The sequence below is a fragment of the Phascolarctos cinereus genome, unplaced genomic scaffold (assembly GCF_003287225.1).
Source record: "Phascolarctos cinereus isolate Bilbo 61053 unplaced genomic scaffold, phaCin_HiC Scaffold_4;HRSCAF=312, whole genome shotgun sequence".
In the NCBI taxonomy this organism is placed as follows: Eukaryota; Metazoa; Chordata; class Mammalia; order Diprotodontia; family Phascolarctidae; genus Phascolarctos; species Phascolarctos cinereus.
Window position 1 is genome coordinate 408,075,746 of NW_027555847.1, and position 21,371 is coordinate 408,097,116.

At 35.5% G+C, this 21,371-nt stretch overlaps 1 protein-coding gene across 1 annotated transcript in view; it reads right to left on the reverse strand.

The window, feature by feature from the left end:
- Window positions 1-21,371, reverse strand: part of SEMA5A (semaphorin 5A) — a 627,229-nt gene that overhangs the window by 536,054 nt on the left and 69,804 nt on the right. The window contains 1 exon segment of the mRNA XM_021004419.2: window positions 2,723-2,848. The gene's annotated coding sequence lies outside the window, so the exon portion shown is untranslated.

Consider the following 21,371-nt stretch of genomic DNA (forward strand, 5'->3'; position numbering starts at 1 on the left):
ATTATGTATACAGAAGCCATGTATGTAATAATTAGTGTCAAACAAAATTCATCTAATTAACCTGGAATGTCCTACTATCTCATTCAGTTTTCTCTTTTCTCTTGAAAGGAAATTGTAAAAGAAAATACAGTAAAAATGAGTGACAATCTGTCTACTCTTAGTGAATAATTATATTCAGAAGATTAATCCACTATTTAGGATCTATGATTCATAGCTTTATAGACTATGTCCATACAAATTATCATGATATAAAAATATACCCATAAAATATCTTTTTTGTCTTTGAATATAGCAAATTGAAGAATTGCAATGGTAATGCTAAATGTTTTTCAATGGTATGCCGGCAGAAATAAACAAAGATCCAGGATACGTTTCCCCTCTGTCCCTGTCCAGGAGCTTTCTTCCTATCCTTCTCCTGATAAATCTCAGAACAAAAGAGTCATCACATATAGCTCTGGGATAGTTTCAGCACAGCACCCTTGATAGGGTTATGTGACTCAGTAAATCAATTTAGTCCAGTGTGAATGAAGTACGAAATGAAAAATTCCTGTCCTGTGTATAGAGAATGGAGGTAGAGTAGCTGAGTCATTACTGTGTTTTTCCTCTGTTTTATTTTGTACTTGAAAAAGCAATCTTCAGCTATGTTCAAGTAATAACAGGAGTCATTTGGTAGACAAAAGTGTTCATGGAGTAGGTGAAAGGGGTGGTTGAGATTGGAGAAGGAAAGAAACTTCCTAAAACTATTGCAAACTGTTAGGTTTCTTTTTCCTTCTGTCCCATAGGCCCTCTCCTAGAAACATCAGGAAAATGGAAAAGAGATCATGGGAAGGGACCAAGTACACCTAGCGAATGATTTAGAATTAGACTAGAATGAAGAAATGACCATGTATTTGCTAGAAGTAATTCTGCCAGGGCAGAATGCAGTATTGATATTATAAAATACTATCCTACTTATCTTGAAATAAGTACAAAAACTAAAATGGTTCAAAGTGTATTATCTGCTTGATGATAAGTAAAATAAACCTATTATGTTATCCTACTTGTTATTCTTTCTGAGAAAATTATTATTTTCTGGGTTGTATTTCAACATGAGATTTATACTAGTAATTGTGGTTAGTCTTTCAAACCACCTTGTTGCCAATAAATACTGTAATATTGTCTGACTTTGTTGAAGAGAAACAAAAGGATCATGTGCTTGGAAAAAGGGAGGGAGAAAGAAAAAGGATGAGCAGAGGAAAGCGAAGGGAAGAGAAGGACACAGTACAGTTCTTTACTTTAAAATTATTAAAATGGTACCAATGTCCTAATTATGATTATCATATGTATTTAATTATTATGCATAGTATTATATGTATGTCATTATTTTATGTATTTAAACCTGCACAAACTAGGGTCCATGATCAATAGATTCCAAAAAACCCCTTCCAATAGAGAATTCTGAAGTTTTTGCTCAAAGCTGAGAATACTTTGGACAACTGTCTTTTTAAATTCCAAAGTTCTTTTTTGGTGACTTTCTTATTCTGATTACAACATGGAGAAGTACTAAATTAGGAGCTATTATTTTATCCATATCTCTTTAATACCATATAGTTTCTATAATCTTCCTTAAATGTATGTTAAGAAGAACGTAGTCCTGCAGCCAGGATGCCACAAGGCCACTGTTTCTATGAAGATCTCAACCCAGGACCATAAGATTTTAAAGTGTAGTGGGCATGAGGGATAGAGACCTTAGATATCACATAATCCAGCAAAATTACTTTAGAGACGAAAAAGTTGAGATCCAAAAAATGATGTTACATAACTTACATAACTACAAGCCCAGTGTTGTTTCCAGTATATGTAAATATATGGAGATATTAGTAACTCCAAATTCTGGTTTCAAAGGTAGCCTATAGTTCAAATGTCAGACTGGGTTTGTGAAACAGTATGATGGCACAGACCATGCAAGATAGGTCCAAGAGGTCAAGTAGACCCATGAGGTCAAAAAGAGACCATGTGTCTGAGCATAGGGGAATGAGACTATGGTCGATTATTCTCAGGATAGGCCATGATGATATAAGTCTACAAGGCACAGCAAAGACGGGAAATCAGCCTAAGGAAAGAACAGGTGAAATATAAATAAACAAAAGTTAAAGTAGAGTTCAGGGTCCAGAATTTGATGCAGGCAAAGGTTGAGGAAACAAGGAAGTAAGGAATCAGCCAAGTAGGAGAATCGGGAGCAAAACTCCACACACAACAGTGCACTATATAGTAAAGGTTAGGGCATCCAAATAAGAAAGCATATGGTAAAAGTCAACCTAAGTAAGGAGTTGGCAAGTAACCAAAATGAAGCCATACTTGAGGAATGCAGTAGCAAGGATCAGGTACCAAGTTGGGGAGAATCAGGCACCCAAGATCAGCAACCCAGACAGAGAAACCAGGACTTCATGGTCTAAAATCCAACTACCTACTACAAGGCAGGATCATCCCAGTATAAAAGGCCGGCTACTGAAAGACCAGATAGTAAATATCGGAAGTTCAGTCAACCATATCTAGTGTCATAAGGTTAGTACAGGACAATTAGAAATATTGGCCTGATGTATAGCAAGAGAACTATTAACATAGGGTTCCTTATATGCTGCATGCTAAGGATAAGAATTGGACTTAGAATACAGGATGGAACTAATGGAAAGTGAGGTGAAGGAATAGGACAGAGAAAAAGAGAAATAGGCAATCTACTCACTGTTAAAGGAAGTCAGGTCAGGAAGCCAGGCAAATTTCAGCACTCAATGTGATAAGTACACATCAAAGACACAGAATCTTCTTTTGAATGTCTTCAAAAAATGTTTTCTCATGTAGGCAAATTGTCCTGTAGGAAGAAATTGACACCTCTTGAAAAATAAATATCTTTTCAAAGGCTTTCTGGTAAATTACATATGTGAAAAAGAAAACAAAAAGTTTGACCATATAATATGAAGGAATTTATTCACTTTAGAGACATGAATATTCATTCACTCATCCATGAAAGGCTTGCTCCTGTGGTATTATTCTGTACACACATTATATAATTAACTTTCTTCTCAAAAGATTTCTCCTGTTCATCATCTTATAAGATCAGTCAATGAACATTTATTAAGTACCTTTTTTGTGCCAGGCACCCAGACATAATAAGCTTTTAAATATTTAGTACTCTTCATTAGAGATGAGGAAACTGACTTGACCAAGGTCAAAGAGTGAGTTACTGGCAACATTGAAATAACTGTCCAGGTCTTCACTCAGCTTTGTACTCTTTTCATTGTGGAATATTGGTTTTCCAGTATTACTTGTTACTATTTCCAGTGTTGATACCATAGTAGTCCCCAATTTAATCTATCTTATTTGTAGAATTCACAGTTAAACTATTTTAACCGTATATTACATTTTTTTTCTCATTTTATTCTTTCTTCATGGGTTTTTTTTTTACATCTTAGATTTAATGAGTCAGTCTTAGTATATGTACAGTTAAGTCAGGGATAATTTCAACATCAATTACAAATATTTTCCGGTCTATTAAAATATAATCTATTTCATTCCTTATGGTATTATTAAGCAATCATACCTAATGTTTACCAATTCTTTTTTCAAAGATTTTGTTCATGATAAAGAGGCATGAAACTTCTGTGTGATCTATAAGTCTTTGGCTTCTCTCATTTCTTTTTCCTGAACCATTTCTTACCATACATTTCTCATCATCTTCACCTTTTCCTATTTTTGCATTTCCCAATAAGTGTTGGTGTCCATATTGATATGATTTGGAGGATTTAATTAAGTTATTCATATAATTTCTCTAACGCTGTATGCTCAGCAACTGATGTTGGTATATGAGCTGTAATTATTTTCTTGGAGTTTTTTTCAAATATTATTACTACTGCACTATATGATGATAAATCTCTAGGTATAACATAAAGCAAGTCTGCCATTCCCCACAAACTGTGAGAGTGGCTTTTCCCTCACCATCTTCCTTAGAAATAGAGTCAAGTTAAGCAGGACAGGAAATGAGGTAAAGATCTGCATGTTGCAGTTCATCAGGATTAATGGCAAAGTCTATACTTGCATTCCCTACACCCTACTAGCTCTATGGATGTCTTCATCCTACTTTCCTTGTCTTTTCAAGGAGTATCTACCTGTCCACCATCTTTCCATATGCCCACAACTTCCTACTTTCCTTTGATTTACTTGTCACAAGGACACAAAGATACGATTGTACTCTCCCAACACTATATCCATTCTTTGGTCACTGGATTAGGACCTCACATTAGATTACATTGCATTACATTAGAGTGAAAACAGTCAAATTGAAGTTTGTTTATGGCCTAAAGGACATAAGATCCTTAGTAACCTCAACCCACTCCCATCCCCACCCCCCAAAAAAAATTGGCACATAATACTTAGGGCCATTTTGTTCTTCGTATGATGGATTTCCACGGCCCCAAAAAAGATTTTATTACAAGGTAGCTAGACTACTGGTGATGTGTCTCTCTGTAATTAGCTAAGTAGGTCACCAAAAAATAGACTCCATCATTCACCAAGACCATACTTGAAGTCTTACTAGTATGGTAGAATGTGCCAGAGCTTGTACTCCACTGGCATAGCTTTTGAGAGCCTGGATCAACTACATTCCACATTGAGGCATCAGAATAGGTCTTTATGGAGAAAAGGATTCAGTGTACAATTAAAATAACTCAACCCTGAACTATTTAAACAAGTTACTAAAGTAAAAAATGAAAAATGGACAAAAGAAATAACATCAACACTGCTTATAATAATTTCATTGAGTTTAATTAATGTAAATTACTTGCCATAAGGAAATCAAAAGAACCCAGAAAGTGCCTTAGGCAGCAAACATCTAATTTATTTGCCAAAAAAAACAAGAGTGATGATTGCCAAAGGTAACACAGGTTACAATCTAAATTGATCTTTAAAAATTATGAAGAATAATGATGGGCAAATATAAGCAGTAGCATCTTATAAAGCAAAGAGAAGCAGCCAGATTAGACTAAATATACGCACATACATGCACACGCACACACACACAGAAGAGAAGATCCATGTTGGAAGTAATACAACCATGAGGGCGTAGACAAACCAATGTGCAAGGTATCTGAAAGAAAAGACAGCCTCAGTGTAGAAAAAAAAATCTAATTTTTTTTTTGGCTAGGCAGTGGGGTTGAGTGACCTGCCTAGGGTCACATAGCTAGTAAGTGTTATGAGTCTGAGGCCAAATTTGAACTCTGGTCCTCCTGACTCCAGGGTCACTGCTCTATTCACTATGCCACCTAGCTGCCCCTTAGACATTATTAATACCAAAAAAGGTAATGCAAGAGCGTCAATAACTATCGATTTGTATGCCTATTCTAACACACACACACACACACACACACACACACACACACACACATAGTGCTTCTGGAGTCATCTATACATGAAGCAAGAGCATCCTTGAGCATGAAATTATTAGGGAACAATTAGATTTTTGAGAGTTACATTTAAACAGATCACATCTTTGTCATCTCTAAGATAATCAAAAGATACAGAGAATATAAGTTTACATTAAACTTGCTATTTGTTGATTGCAAAAGAATATTTGAATCAATAGAACAAAACATCACCTTACAGATTCTTTTACTGAACAGCAAGATGTCTCCCAACCATAAATCATGGTCATTCAGGATTCTTTGGAAGATATAATGTAGAAATAAACCTGTTCAATAACCCTCTGATAATAAATATCAGGTAAGACACAGAACAAGGAGACGTACACTAAACATAAAAGTATTCAACAACATGAAAGAGGAGATACAGTGTATAGACTAGATCTAGGAAAGATTTCCTAAGGATGATTAAATCCACCAAATTCCCCTTGAGGATGCCATTTTGTTGATAACATCAAACTTCACGAGACTGCAGAGACTCCTAGAAGAGATCAGTAATCATCTAAAGGTTTTTGGCCTTGTCCATTCACAAAGAAAAGACCATGTGAATAAAGAATGTCTATTAACCAGACTGCATAATGTATTTCCGTGGATAACCTATAGAGCTCCTCCAAGGGTAAGTATATTTGGGATAGATAACAAAGATGTCCAATGACCTTGGCCCGGAGTTGAAAAGGAAGAGATTAGGCTAGATTGCATTGGGGAAATTGTAAAGCTTTTTTACTGACCTTAAGTTTCCCATGAAAGCAAAGAGCCACCTTTTCAATACTAACATTTTACCCAAGTTGTTATATGGCAGTGAGATGTGTCACATCACTGCCCCTGAAGAGCTAAAAATTATCAGACAGAGGTCAATGAAGATATATGGATGGATGTGAGCAGGCTGTAGAATCAGAGTAATGAATGTCATCAAGGAACTGTATGAGAAAGAGAAAAAATCCACTGGTCATACAACAAGAGCAAGAGATTTCAAGTAGTCGTAGTGTTCCATAAGTTCTCTCACGATGTTAGGTAGTAGAAGAAAGGAAGGCTTCCAGAAAGTTTGATGGATTCCCTGTGGCAAACTTTGGAGAGAACATAGACCAGAGAGTCATAAGGTATGGGCGAGCATGAACGAACTACAATCTGCAAGATTGTACAAACAGCAATTTAAAGAAATCCTAAATTGATGATATCACAGATCCATTTAAGTACTACTACAATTAATGACAGGGCAGCTAGATGATACAGTGGAAAGAGCACCAGGCCTGGCGTTAAGAAAACCTTAGTTCAAATCCAGCCTCAGCTATTTACTAGCAGTGTGACCCTGGGCAAGTCACTTGACCCTGTTTGCCTCAGTTCCTCACCTGTAAAATGAGATGGAGAAGGAAATGGCAAACCACTCCAGTATCTTTGCCAAGAAAACCCCAAATGGGGTCATGAAGAGTTGGACGCAGCTAATTAACGAAACAAGACCAACTGCAAGTAAAGCATTAAAAGCAAAACTATAGAAGCTAGATTTCAAGTCTGAAGAGCAAAATTCAGATCTTGCTTTAAGTATTTGAGAGCTGTATGACTGTGGGACAATAGTTTAACTTCTGAGAGCTTTAGTTTCCTCATCTACAGAATAAGCATAATGATATTTACCTAGCTCCCTACCTCACAAGAATAAGAAATAATAGGGGCAGCTAGGTGGTGCAGTGAATAGAACACTGGCCCTGAAGTCAGGAAGACCTGAGTTCAAATCCAGCCTCAGACCAAACACTTGACATTTACTAGCTGTGTGACCCTGGGCAAGTCACTTAAACTCAATTGCCTAAAAAAAAAAAAGAAGAAGAAATAATAAGAAAAGTGCTATAGAAATAGCAGCTACTCTTGTGTTATGAGGCAGCTAGGTGGCACAGTGGATAGAGACTGCTGGCCCAGCCAGGAATGACTCATCTTAATGAGTTCAAATAAGTCATTTAAGTCTGCCTTAGTTCCTCATCTGCAAAATGAGCTGAAGAAGGAAATGGCAAACTACTCCAGTATCTTTGCCAAGAAAATCCCAAATGGGGTCATGAAGAGTCAGACACAACTGAAATGACAAAACAACTACAAATTAAGACATCATCCACAAAAAAATTTCAAGAAGTTAAACAGATGCCAATTATACCATATAGATCCAAACATCTTATTACTCTTGTTTTACTATGAGTTAAAAGCAACAGTGCTTGTCCAAGGGAGCATAAACATAGTAAATTAGTAACAGAAAATAGGACAAAAAATATGTAGAATCTCCTAATTCCTTTCCTAACTCTCAACCATTTGATAATTCTCTCTCTTATTGCTAGAAATATATTTGTCATTTCAACTTATACCATGTTACTCCTTGATAGAAAAATTATATGAAATTAAAGATATATTTTTCATTGTAGGGAAACCAATAATTCTCAGCATTCAGATAGAAATGTATTTAGTTAATACAGATGTAGCCATTCTTCTGAAAAAAGAAATTTTTTTATTAGTTGTGGCTATATCTCAGTTATACAGAAAAAGCAAACTATTTTCTTGATTTTATAAATGGAGAAACTGAGTCATTCCTATAATCAGTTTTTTTAAAAAAAAAAAGTCATTGTAAACCAAGAGCCAAGTTAGTAGTACACTACAGAATAATGGTGCTCTATCCAACAAAAAGTTACATTTCAACACACGATTGGAAAAATAATTCTTTATGCTAGTTTACATTTTAATCTTCTTTATCCCCAGATAGTTCTCTGAGCTACCCATGTTGTATACTTTTAAAAATCTATTTATGATAGAGGAAAATTACCCTCTCTAGGAGAATAAAAAGAATAAAAAGAAAAAGACATAACAAAAAAATTTTTTAAACTGCTCTCAATGCTACTTTGAAAACAAGCCTAATAACATAAGCTATAAGTTAACAAAATAAGTCATAGTGGCAATTTACAACTGATTGGAGAATTGTAACAGCCTCAGGCAAATCAGTCATTAACTGCTGCTGATTTGGAGGGTGACAAAGCATTAATATTTCAGTAAAGGAAAGGCTTTAAGCAGTAAAATCTTAGGGTTATTTATTTAACCAATTAGATCCTTTTTTGGCAGTAACCCTGCTTTTGTGAGTATGAATAAACCATGTACGTTCTTCAATTAATCAGGAGACTTGTACACTACAAATCTGTGATTATTGCCTTTCAGCTGGTGCAGCACAAGTGGCCCTCAAGACTAAGAGGAAAAATTCAGTTTATCCTACCATAACAGCACAAGTATAAATTAGATGATCTCTCTATGGCACAGACAGGTGACACTTAGAAAGATATGCTAATTTATACAGCTTGGCCACTAGTACTTAATGAGCCACTCCTGTCGATCTACTTTCTAAATGCAGGAAAAGGTATGTATAAATTCTACCTATAAAAAGTTATAACCATTAATGTACATACATAACACACCTTGTTATCATTAGTGCAGAAAAATCTCTTGTCAGTTTGGAGACAAGTACAAATTGGGCATAAAATGTTTGATTAGAATAGTAAATGTTAAGATGATTTCTGTTTTTACTTCTACTTACAAATAGGATGCATAGAGCCCATCTAAGGGTCCAATAAGTGATTCTCTTTGGGAAGCAAACTATATCAAAGAATAGAATATTTCATGCTGGTCCCTTCTCTTTTTCTCAGAAAGGACTTTTCCATGGTTCCTACAACTATAATAGCCAAGTAGGATAAAAACTCCAATAAATATGGAAGTTACTAAACTATGCCAATACCCTGCTTGAGTATCTTAAGTTCTGTAATTCTGCTTTTTAAGTTATACACATATCAGCATTATTACATACTCCTTCCTCCCTCTTTCTCATCCATTTCTTTCTGGATTTCGTTAATTTGAATATATTCAACTCAACAGCACTCTCCTCCCTGGATTGTCATGTCATTCGCCTTTCCTGGTTTTCCTCCTGGTTACCTGTCTGTCCTCTTCTTTAAGGTCTTTACAGGACCACTCCCATTTTCATCCTCTATGAATGCACGGACCCCAGAGGTCTATCCTGAGCTCTCTTGTTTCTCTACATCCTTGTTTGGTGATTTATTGTGTGCCCATAGGTTCAACTATCTCCTCTAGACAGATGACTTCCAGGTTGTATATAGAAAAGCAGGCTGGACTGCTATTAGGAAATGATGCAATATTTTCAATATCAAGCTTTTTCTTGAAACCAAGAAACCAAGGCCATCTTATGCAATATAAATATTCTTCCAATGGCTTTATGTCATAGAATGCTACAATTTTTTTTTAATTTAAAATCTCAAGTCACCTAAAGGACAATGGGGGAGACAAATCATCTGAGTGAGCATGCTGTCACATATTTCCAAATAAGGACTGAACAGCAGAAACAGGGTTGACACTTGAAGACACAGAACCCAAATTCAAATTCCATCCTGGCCACTTATGATCTTGTCTTAAAACCTTGGCAAATCACTTACTGTCTTTCAGCCCCAGTCTCTCCACCTGTAAAATGAGGAAGTTGGACGAGACAACCTGTGGGGTCCTGCCTAGTCCCAAAATTATGATTACATGATTCTATAAAGAACGTAAGAGATATATAACCAGAGAAGACCTGCAGTAAAGCCCCAAGTAGATCGGTTGCAACCTTTGTGAAGGATTTATAGGGGAACTGGGCAAGAGCTGCCTATTGGATTCTGATGGTTTGTGATATACACCACTGCAGGGAATATCCACAAAGATACAACCACACATCTGCAGAAATACTGAATGAGTCACATACATTCCATTAAAAACAACTTCACTTGACTAATTTTTTCCCCTCTTGTAGAATTTTGTTCAACCAATCACAAAACATTTTAATAACAAACATTTATTAAATGGCTATTATTTGTCATGTTCACTGTTACGTGTTAGGAATATAAGTAGAAAAAAATTAACAATTCCTACTTGCAAAGAATTTATCACTCTAATAGGATAGACAACAAGTTCTTATATGAATATATACAGAATAAATGCAAATAAAAACAAGGAAGTTAAATACAAGATATTTTGAGAGACAAAGAACTAGGAGAAATTTAGAAATTTAGAAAAGTTTTACCTTTGACCCAGCAACAGCACTTCTAGGGCTGTATCCCAAGGAGATCATGAAAATGGGAAAAGGACACACATATACAAAAATATTTATAGCAGCTCTTTCTATGGTGGCAAAGAACTGGAAATTGAGGGGAAGCCTATCAATTGGGGAATGGCTGAACAAGTTGTGGTATATGCATGTAATGGAATACTATTGCGCTATAAGAAATGATGTGCAAGCAAGCTTCAGAAAAACCTGGAAAGACTTGCATGAAATGATGATGAGTGAAGTGAACAGAACCAGGAGAACATTGTACACAGTAACAGCCACATTGTGCAATGACTAACTGACAGACTTAGTTTCTCTCAGCAATGCAAGGATCTAAGACATCTCCAAAGGTCTCATGATGGAAAATACTATCCACATCCAGAGAAAGAACTTATGGAGTTTGAATGTAGATTGATGCATACTATTTGTCCTTTTTTTCCTTCTGTTTGTTTTGTTTCCTCTTTCTTGTGGTTCCTCCTATTAGTTCTAATTCTTCCTTACAACATGACTAATGTGAAAATATGTTTAATAGGAATGTATATGTAAAGCCTATATCAGATTGCACACCATCTTGGAGAGGGAGGGGGGAAATTTAAAACTAAAAAGTGTATGGAAGTGATTGTCAAAAACTAAAAATAAAATAATAATAAAAAAGAAAAGATGTAATTCTTGGAAAGAAGCCAGATATTTAGTAAGTGCCTACTGTGTCCCTGGCACTGGGATAATCACTTTAATAACAGCAACAATAAAATGGCTAACATTTATTAAAAAAAAGAAAAGTTTTATACAGAAGAAGATGACTGAGCTGCATCTTAAAGGAAGAGAGGGAGTCTTGGAGGCAGAGAGGAAGAGGATGCACATTCCAATCACAGGGAATGGTCAGTATCAAGGCACTGGGATGTGAGATGGAGTGTGTGAGGAATGGAGTAGAGTTCTCTTGCTTAGAGCACACAAGGGTGACTGAGTAATATCCAAAAGATAAGTTGAGAGCAGTTTTAAAGGGCTTTAAAAGCTAAAAAGAGGAATTTAAATCTTATCCAAGAGGCAACAGTCACTGGAATTGACTGAGTATGGTAAAATATGCACTTAAGGAAAATTATTTTAGTAGCAGCATAGGATGGAATGGAATAGGGAAAGACTTGGGGCCACTGTAATAATCTAGGCAACAAGTGATAAGAGTTTAAACTAAGGTGGCATGTGTGAGGCTATGAGTACTACAATGTGGTAGTAAGTATTGTTTAATGCAAGTAAGCCTGGAAATTGTCTTTGTAATAAAGAGATTTCTATTGTAAATGGCATTTATTGCATTCTCTCTCTCTCTCTCTCTCTCTCTCTCTCTCTCTCTCTCTCTCTCTCTCTCTCTCTCTCTCTCTCTCTCTCTCTCTCTCTCTCTCCCCCCCATCTCCCTCTTCCTCCCCTTCTATCTTCTTTCCTCTCCTCTTTCTTTCCCTCCCTCCCTCCATGCCTTAAGCCCTAGAATTTTTAAATGAGACAATGCTTCAAATCCTGGTTTTGTGAACAGAACTAAAAATCTCATGAAACCATGCCATGATTTCCAACCATTTATGGGAAAATAATTTTCAGGTGGCAGCAGGGAAGTAAATGAATCTAAGCATGCCAGAGAGTTTTAGGTTCTGAAAGCCCAAATAAACCCATTCCAAAAAGAAGGACGCATTAGGCCTATGGGCTTGCCAGAATGTGTAAAATCCAAAGACAGTATGACAGAAGAAGAATCTGTGGATACAAAGGAGTAAATGATTAAATGTTTGAAATAAATTTAGCAGAATGCTGGGATGATAAATTTGTCATTTTTTTTTTATTTTCTAGGTCCGCTTTGTCCTCCTTTGTTCTTTTATGTTCCTTGAATTACATTTCTATTGCATTTCAAAAAGCACAAAACAGAAAGGCAAATCTGACCCCAAGGTTTAAAAACATAAACTACAAAATGAGAACAGCCTAAAACATAAATCCAGTCTTTAAAAAACAAAGTGTGAGGGGATTAAGAGAAGAATAATAAAGAAGCCATTAGCAATATAGATAATGTCAAGGTTCATTACTTCATTCTGCCAGATACTGAGAGTGGCCTAGCCTTACACATAAATAGAGAGGAAATAATGTGACTATAAAACTGACTGCCACTAAAGGTAATTTTTTATTTGCAGAATTATCCCCTGCAGGACTAAGGTCCAAGAAAGGGCCGCATCAAACTTCTATTACATTTAGGAATAACAGAACAGAAAAGGAGGGAGTGAATTGTTTCCTTCATCCTCAAAATGTTGCCTCAGGTTTTTCCAATGGAAAAAGGAATACTTCTGATGTCTGTTTCTTTGAAAACTTATATCCATTTACCATACACCTTTAAGAATTTCTTTCTCGCAAAAAAATATCATTTTTAGTCTGTGTGCCGCCACTAAAAGTAAAGAGAATGATAGGTATTTTCAAATATACCACCATCAATAAAAACTTAATGTTATTTTTGACCAATGTCTAATAGGAGAAATGTTTCCAAATTACAATGCAATGTTTTGATTTTAACATAACATTTCCTAGAATAGTTGGCTTTTATCAAGGCTCAGTTGAGGTGATATCTCCCATTGGAAGCCTCAAGATATCACCTTAGTTTTAATGTTCTTTTTCTCTCTCCTTGGATTATGATGTACATCATTATGTGTTATAGGTTATATCCCTCAGAAGAACATTTGCTGCTTGAGGGCAGGGACTATTTTCTTTTTGTGTTTGAATCCCTAGCTCCCAGCAAAGGACCTTATACATACATAATAGATGCTTAATTAATACTTACTGTATTATACTGAATTAGACACTACATCTTGTTTAGTATGTCATTAGGCAGACTATAGTCAAATAGCTAATCCTCACATTCAAGACATCTGAAGTTAATAATAGTAAATGGAAACATTAATGGAAGTATAATTAAAGAACATATTTTAGTAATGCTGCTAAAGAATTATTTTTACATTCCAGCAGGATAGCAAATATAATTCACTAGCCTTTTACTACGACACATTGGAAATGATGTTTTGCATATTTGGCTTCAGAAATTCATTTTCTTGCAATTAAATACTATTTGGATATTCCATTTAATTAATATAAATTTTCATTAAGGGAAAATGACTGACAACATCTAAGCCAACCCTGCCTATACTATGATTACATGTCATTTAAGTCTCAGTTAAGACTGGGAGTCATGAAGCCTGAGATCTGATTCCAATATTACCACTGAATCATTGAATATTGGGGAAAGTTAAGTAACCTCTTTGGGTTTCCCTTTGTACATCTTTAAAATAATAGAGTTGAGCTAGATGATAACGGTTCATGATACGATGCTTAAATTATAATGTAGCAATCATCTGATACACATACACCTCATTCCCAGAACATAGATATTAATTTAAACTATATTTGTGCTGCAGCATAAGTACAAAAACCCACTGTATTTAAAAACCTGAGAATGATCAGATGGACCTTTCCCAGAGTCAAAAGAGACATTTATTTCCTTTCAAAACAAATCATAACTTGACCTATTTTGAAAAAGGATAGGAAAGAAGTAAATATCAAACGTCTTCCAACATGAGCTAAACACTAAGTTATTCCAGTATGAACTGGGCTCACAGCCCACATTCGCTTTTTAAAGTTGTCATGGTTTTTCAACCTGCCATGCCTCAAAATATCCACTGAATGGCAATATATGAACAAAATTAATTTATAATTTTATGTTCTATGAAGCAAACTATCAAAGAGGTATTTTACCAAATTCAATAAAATATTACAATCCATTTGAAGAAACAAAAAAATCTAGATTGTAAAGGGAGATGATGAAAAAGTTAGGAAATGGTTTCATACCATTTTTAAAAAAGAGTGTTGGGGGGCAGCTAGATGGCACAGTGGAACCGGCCCTGAAGTCAGGAGGACCTGAGTTCAAATTTGACCTCAGACCAAACACTTGACACTTACTAGCTGTGTGATCCTGGGCCAGTCACTTAACCCCAATTGCCTGAAATAAATAAATTAATAAATAAATAAATTGAAAAATAGGGTGTCAGGTCAATGGAACAGACTAGACAAGGGGGGATCAGAAACAATAGTACTCAATAAATAGCCCATTTTTTGATAAATCAGAAAACAAATGACTTTTTAAAATTCCATTTGTAATATAAAAAACATTTGGGAAAAATGAAAAGCAATACAGCAGAATTTAGACTTATACCAACATCTTATATCACATTCCACATGAATTTAAAATAGATATATGGGCTTATTATTAAAGATCATACCATAAAAATAGAATACAAGATCATATTATATACCTTTCAGAGCCAAAAGTGATATATTTTTAGCCAAATAAGGGGTAGAAATAATTTCCAAAAAAATTAAGTAACTTTGATTACATGAAACCGAAAAGCTTCTACAGAAATAAAATTAATGTAACTAGAATAAAAAGAAAAATGCATGATGCAAAAAAAACTTTGCATCAAATATTTTAAATAAGGTCTTAGTATCCAAGCAGTAGATAGATAGATAGATATAGATAGATAGACAGACAGAAATATACATATATGCATGTGTATATATTGCTTTTATTCACAGATGAATATTCATATGTGTATATACCTATCTTATTGGATTGAGATGAAGAAAAATGCTTTGGAACCTTTAAAGTGCCATGTAAATGTCAATTACTTTAAATGAATATTAGTTACTTTGGAAATACTAGTTTTTAATGAATATACTGAAGATATATCATTAGAAAAGAAGATTGTTTCCCTTGTCCTCCCAAAAAATATAACAAATGCAATTTTTAACTATTATCAGAATATGTAGTATGAATATTCAAATGCACAGAGAAAGGAAGGAAACAAGCATTCAATAAGTGCCCACTATTAGCCAGGCATTATACTTTATACACTTTATAAATACTGTCTCATTTCACCCTCATAAAAACCCTTGGAGATAGGTAATCTCTATTTTACTGTTGGGGAAACTGAGACAGAGAGATTAAGTGATTTGTCTGGGATCACACAGTTAGTAAATATCTAAGGCCAAATTTGAACTCAGGTCTTCATGATCTATGCCATGCTTCTATCAAATGTGCCATCTAAATGCCCCAGCAAAATCAAAAGCTATTTCACAAACTTTTCCAAAACTATTTTTAAAGACAACAAATAGGCAATTTAATTTTCTTTCTACTCCATTTGTCATACTAAGCCACAAGTAGCATATAAAGAATAACTAAGACCTTCTCTCAGGTTAGAGGTATATTTTATCATATTTCCATGGATTCAGAGCTGAATTTTAGACTCAGAAGTCATTTGTCTAAGGTCATACTGGTAGCAAATAAATAGCAGACCCAGAACTTCACCCAGAGCCTATGGATCCAAATTCCATGTTTATTTCCACTGTCTCATAACTGATATGATAAAAAATCTCCCTGTGATATTGTCAGCATGGTAAATGTTTTGTTCTAGATATTGATTTCTAAAAATTTCTTGTATAAAGTTACCAATGATATCCATGAAAAATGGCTACAGTCATATTAACACACTCTTAATAGGACATAAGTAGAATAATCTTATATTATTAAACTGATTAGTTTATCCATGCATTTCCCTTGGTTGTTTAAAATGAAGAGATTTATGAAGTAGTTATCTCAATGAAAATGGGAATTTTCTCTCACCCCCACACCATCATAATCTAAGCATAAATTACATCCACAACTTAGATTCCAGTGTATATACAGTGATATTAGGTAAAGTACAAATTTAATAAATATTTGTTAATATATTAAAATATGTTCTTAAGGATACAAATGTCCTAGTCCCTTAAATAAAAACATGTGATAAAGAAAGCTTTGTCTATGGTTTGTCTAGAATATTCTCTGTGTCTCAGTATCCAAATAGTACTCCAATATGATATATCAGAAAATTGAGGAAAAGAAAATATGAAGAACAGTATTATTTATATATGGCACTTATATACATACTAAGTATTGTTCACTTTTCTAAATACAACCAAAAACACCCTCAAAAAAATTTCTCATCAAATATGGAATCTTGTATATAGGAACTTTTTTTCTGTCATATCAAAAGCTTTCATTAAGTTGGACATACTGTAAAAAAGACAATGTATTTCTTAGTTACTAACAGGATCCAATACTTAGAATCTGAAGTGAAAAGTGATGAGCAGCTCTAAAAAAAGCAAGTCTGCAAAACCAGAAAAGATAACTACTTAAAGATACACAATCTTCACCATGGGAATTCATTCCACTTATAAATCTGTTTCATGCTACTATGTGGATTAATCATTCACAGGGTGGTCTAAATAGGGTATTATAACTGTTAAGACTTCCCTTAGTGATTATAAGCATCTTTGCCAGATTTATACATCTAATCTCTTTCTCTTTCTCTCTCAAGATCTAAGCCTTGGACCTGATATTTTTTCATGATATTACACAAAACTGAACATGCCTATTTCCTTAGTTTTACTTAACATTAAGCTAGAAATTCTGAAATAGAACTGGAAAAAGAAGCACTCAAAGTAATAGAATAAATTCTTATGTCACGTGACCTTTCAAAGGATATTTTAATGCCTTTATTGTGCATTCAACCCTTTTCTCTCCTGAAGGTTCACAGGGACTCAATTTCCATGCTGAAGTTCAGATCAAGGGAAGTTAGACCTAACCACACTCATTCAAAGACTTTCTTTCCATGTTGCCTGCCCCATTAGAGTATATGTTCTATGAGGACAGAGATTTTTTTGTCTTTGTTTGTATGTCCAGTGCTTAGCACACAGCAAGTAATATATGCTTTTTGAATGAATGACTTTATCTCTGCTAGACAAAATCTCAAGGCCAGAAATCATGGCAGGATGGAAGAAACATTTATTTTGTCCCTTGCCCTAAGGAACTTTCCTCAACCTAAATGATAAGCATGCACTATTGTTACATTCCATAAAGGAAAGTGAAAAGAAGCACTTGTACAAGTAGGAGAACCAAGAGAGGGTTGTCCAAGAAGCCAAGAGAAGTATATGGTATAAGAAGAGTGGTCTATTCTATCAAAATCTGCAGAGGAAAAGAAGAATGAACTATACTGATAAAAACAGAATATAATTAATTAATTTGCAAAATATTCAGAATTTAATTTTACCTAAATGATTATATGTTCCTAGATTTGGAGCCAGAAAGGACCTCAATGATAATTTCCCTCAACTCTTTTATTTTAAAGATGGGGCAACTGAAGCCCAGAGAAGCTCGGTGATGTTTCTATCCAAAGTCATGCACATAATATATAGTACAGTGAGATTTCAAACCCAGGTCCAAACACTCCAAAGTTAGTACTCTTTTTGCAACATGAGTTTTATTCATTTTTTAAAGTGTTTCTGATAAGTAATCACAAAGCTGCTTCATTTCACTTCTTTTGTTCCCAAATTGCAGCTTTACAGAAGTGCTAATAACCACATAAGCAGCCAAAAGATTGATGGAATAATGAAAAAGGAGAGAAATGAGAAGCCAAGAAAATCTTTTAATAGGAGATTGTCTAAAAATACTTAAGGCTTGCCTTTATTCTGCGCATATTTCTATATTTTACCCCTTACACATCACTCTTCCAATGTGTACTCACACTCAGATTGGGTCCCCAGAATGTGACTGTTACTCTTATGTTCTAGTAATCTCATCATTTTGTGGAACTATAATTTTAACACTGTAGCTCATGGGTTCCCACTACTGTCCTTCCCTTTTAACAAGCAGCTGGTCTTTACTGAGGGACTATTATGTATAAGACTTGGAGCTAGGTTGCCTTTTCTGATACCCATGCCCCTCCTGCAGCAGCTAATGCTCTCTTTTCCAAAGTACCTTAAATTCATTGTGTGTATATTCTTTTATACTTACAGGCACATGAGGAAAGTGGGTAGGGTGACTATTTCTGGACATACAGTGTCCACAGGAAGAGTGACAGAAATGAAGAATAATTGCTTTTAATGCCACCTGACTCTTGGGATACAGCTCAAAAAAATTCTCAAACTTTGTAGCTAGAAAGAATGAGTGTGTGAGAGAAGAGTATGAAAGCAAAACAACTTAATTCTTTTTGCAGATCTAGAAATTTGCTGAGGTCTCTAGCCAATTAGGGAACCTTTTATCATCTGTGGTACAAGCCCATCAGCAATGACTCACACATGGTCAGAAGCATCCCCTTTCCTCCCAGTTTCCACATCATCACATGGAACCAGGAAGACTTATGAGCATACTCCATGGAGAAAGAGGAAAGAGGGGTGGCATATGCATTCATGTGATCTCTTTTGATGGATATAAGCTCCATGGAGGAGAGACTCACTTTTGTCATTGTTTCCCCAGTGCTGACAATAATGCCTGATTCATTCTCACATGAGTGGAATCACTTATAGATGCTACTCAGAAGAGGAAACCATCACTACAAAAATATCTTGAAAGGTTAATAGGATTTGGCAAAAAAAGATGAGAAGAACAGGCATGCCAAGGGGTGAACCAGTATGAGGACAGCACAAGACAATATGCAGCCAGTCCACAAATGCTACAGTCTTAGCTAGGGCATCACCATTCTCTGGGAATACTCTTTGCAATCAGTCTGAAGTAGGATACTTCTGAGAATTCTCAAATTTATAATGAAGAACTGAAGGTAGGACTTTTTTTTCCTAGAAAGCTCTTGGATACAGAATTTCCTGTTTTTAATTTCCATTTCCTAATTGCAACACCCCAACCACCACCACCTCAGAAACTCATGGTAACTGGAAAGCTTCTATCTACCATTTCAGTCTCTATTCCCTCTCAATGTCCCCACGATCTTCAAAATGCATCCTCCTTTTCAGGCAAACATTTTTTGTTTCCTGTTCCTTCTCTGCAATTTCCCAATTTTCATAGCTAGAGCTTTGTTCATGCAATTCAGGATACCTTTCTTCTCTCTATTTCAATTCATGCCTATCATCTTTACATTCTAACTCAAAAGCCACCAAGAATAGAAATATTTTAAGCAATGCCAGCCCACTCTGATCATTCTATTACTTCATGTCTCCTAACTGCATTTGTATATTCAATTTACTTTTTCAGCTTATTGACACATTCCTTTGTAATCCTTCTGCACTATTCCCATGGCAGCACAAAGTAATCCATCACTAAATTCGAATGGAAGTTGTCTTCACAATGACTTTTATTGCATAAAAACTTAATATTTAATTATAGATGGTAGTAGAAGGGTAAAATGAAGAGAACAGACAGTAAAGGAAAAAAAATAAATGAAACAGAAGGATTGAGAAAAAGCATCAGGGGGATAAAAGAAAGTCACAGACAGAAAGACAATTCATTCAACAACTATCTTAAGTACCTACTTTGTTCAAAGCTTTGTTTTAGGTCCTGGAAGAAAAACAAAAATTGTTAGGATATGACCTATGCTCTCATAGAGCTAGAAGAAAATCACAGAGAAAAATATCAATAGACTTCCCTCCCAGGAGCCAAGATGGGTGAGTAAAAAGTAGTCGCTCTCACCCTCCCCTATCAACCCCTGAAAATCCAGAAAATATCACCCCAGAAAAAAAAAAACCCGGAACAGTGGAACTAGAAGAAAGATGGGGAACAGCAGTGCAACAGCCCTGCAAACGGGTCTCAATGTCTCAGCAAAAATAAGGCAAGCAGTCCTACAAAGGGCCCCAGGCAGAAAGGCACCCTACAGCATTTATCTGAAAGGAGCTGAAGAAACCTAGAGTCTTCCTAAAGTCCCAGCCTTGCTGATTCCAACCCAACACAGGTAAGTTGTCAGAACCCTACAGCCTCCAACTGTCAACCAGGAAGAGATCCTGAAACCCAGGTGGTAGAGCAGGCAAAGATCAACACCTGGACCTACAAGTGCCTTAGTGAGGGTGGGGGAACCAATGGAAATCAGCTCAAAAAACCACCAGGCGCCTTGGCACTCTACCACAAAGGAATCTCCCAGTGCATTAGCAGAAACGAGGGAGGCAGCGTTGCAAGGGGCACCAGGCAGATAAACACCCTGCAGCACCCATCTAAAAAGAGCTGAAGAAAACTAAAGGAAAGGAAAAGCAGGCAACCTAGAATTACCTGAAAGTTCCAGCCTTGCTAATTCCAGCCCAACATGAGGTAAGCTACCAAAACCCTACAGCCTCCAATTACCAACATAAGAGGCCCCAGCACACAAAGCCAGTGACCAAGATCTAGGCTCACAACACAAGAAGCTTGGGTCAGTGCCCTCTGTTCCCCAGCAGGAGAGCTCAATCTCTTTAAAGGCCAGGGAATAAAGAAACCATGAGTAAAAAGAAACGTGCCATAGATTCATATTATGAGAAGAGTGAAGACCAAGACAGAAATTCTGAAGAGGACAACATTGTCAACAAACCCACATCTGCAACATCAAAAGGGAATATGAACTGGTCTGAAGCCCAAAAAGCCTTCTTAGAAGAGCTCAAGAAGGATTTTAAAAGTCTAATGAGAGAGGTAGAAGAGTCCTTAAAAAATACAATTGGCCAATTGGAAAAAAAGTACACTGAAGAAAACAAGTCCCTAAAAAACACAATTGGCAAACTGGAAAAAAGAACACTGAAGAAAACAAATCCCTTAAAAATACAATTGGCCAATTGAAGAAGGAAGTACAAAAACTAACAGAAGAAAACAATCTGATAAAAACTAGAATTGGACAAATGGAAACTAATGACTCTATGAAACAGCAAGAATCAGTCAAACAGAAACAAAAAAATGAAAAAATAGATGAAAACATAAAATACCTCATTGGTAAAACAAGCAACCTGGAAAATCGATCCAGGAG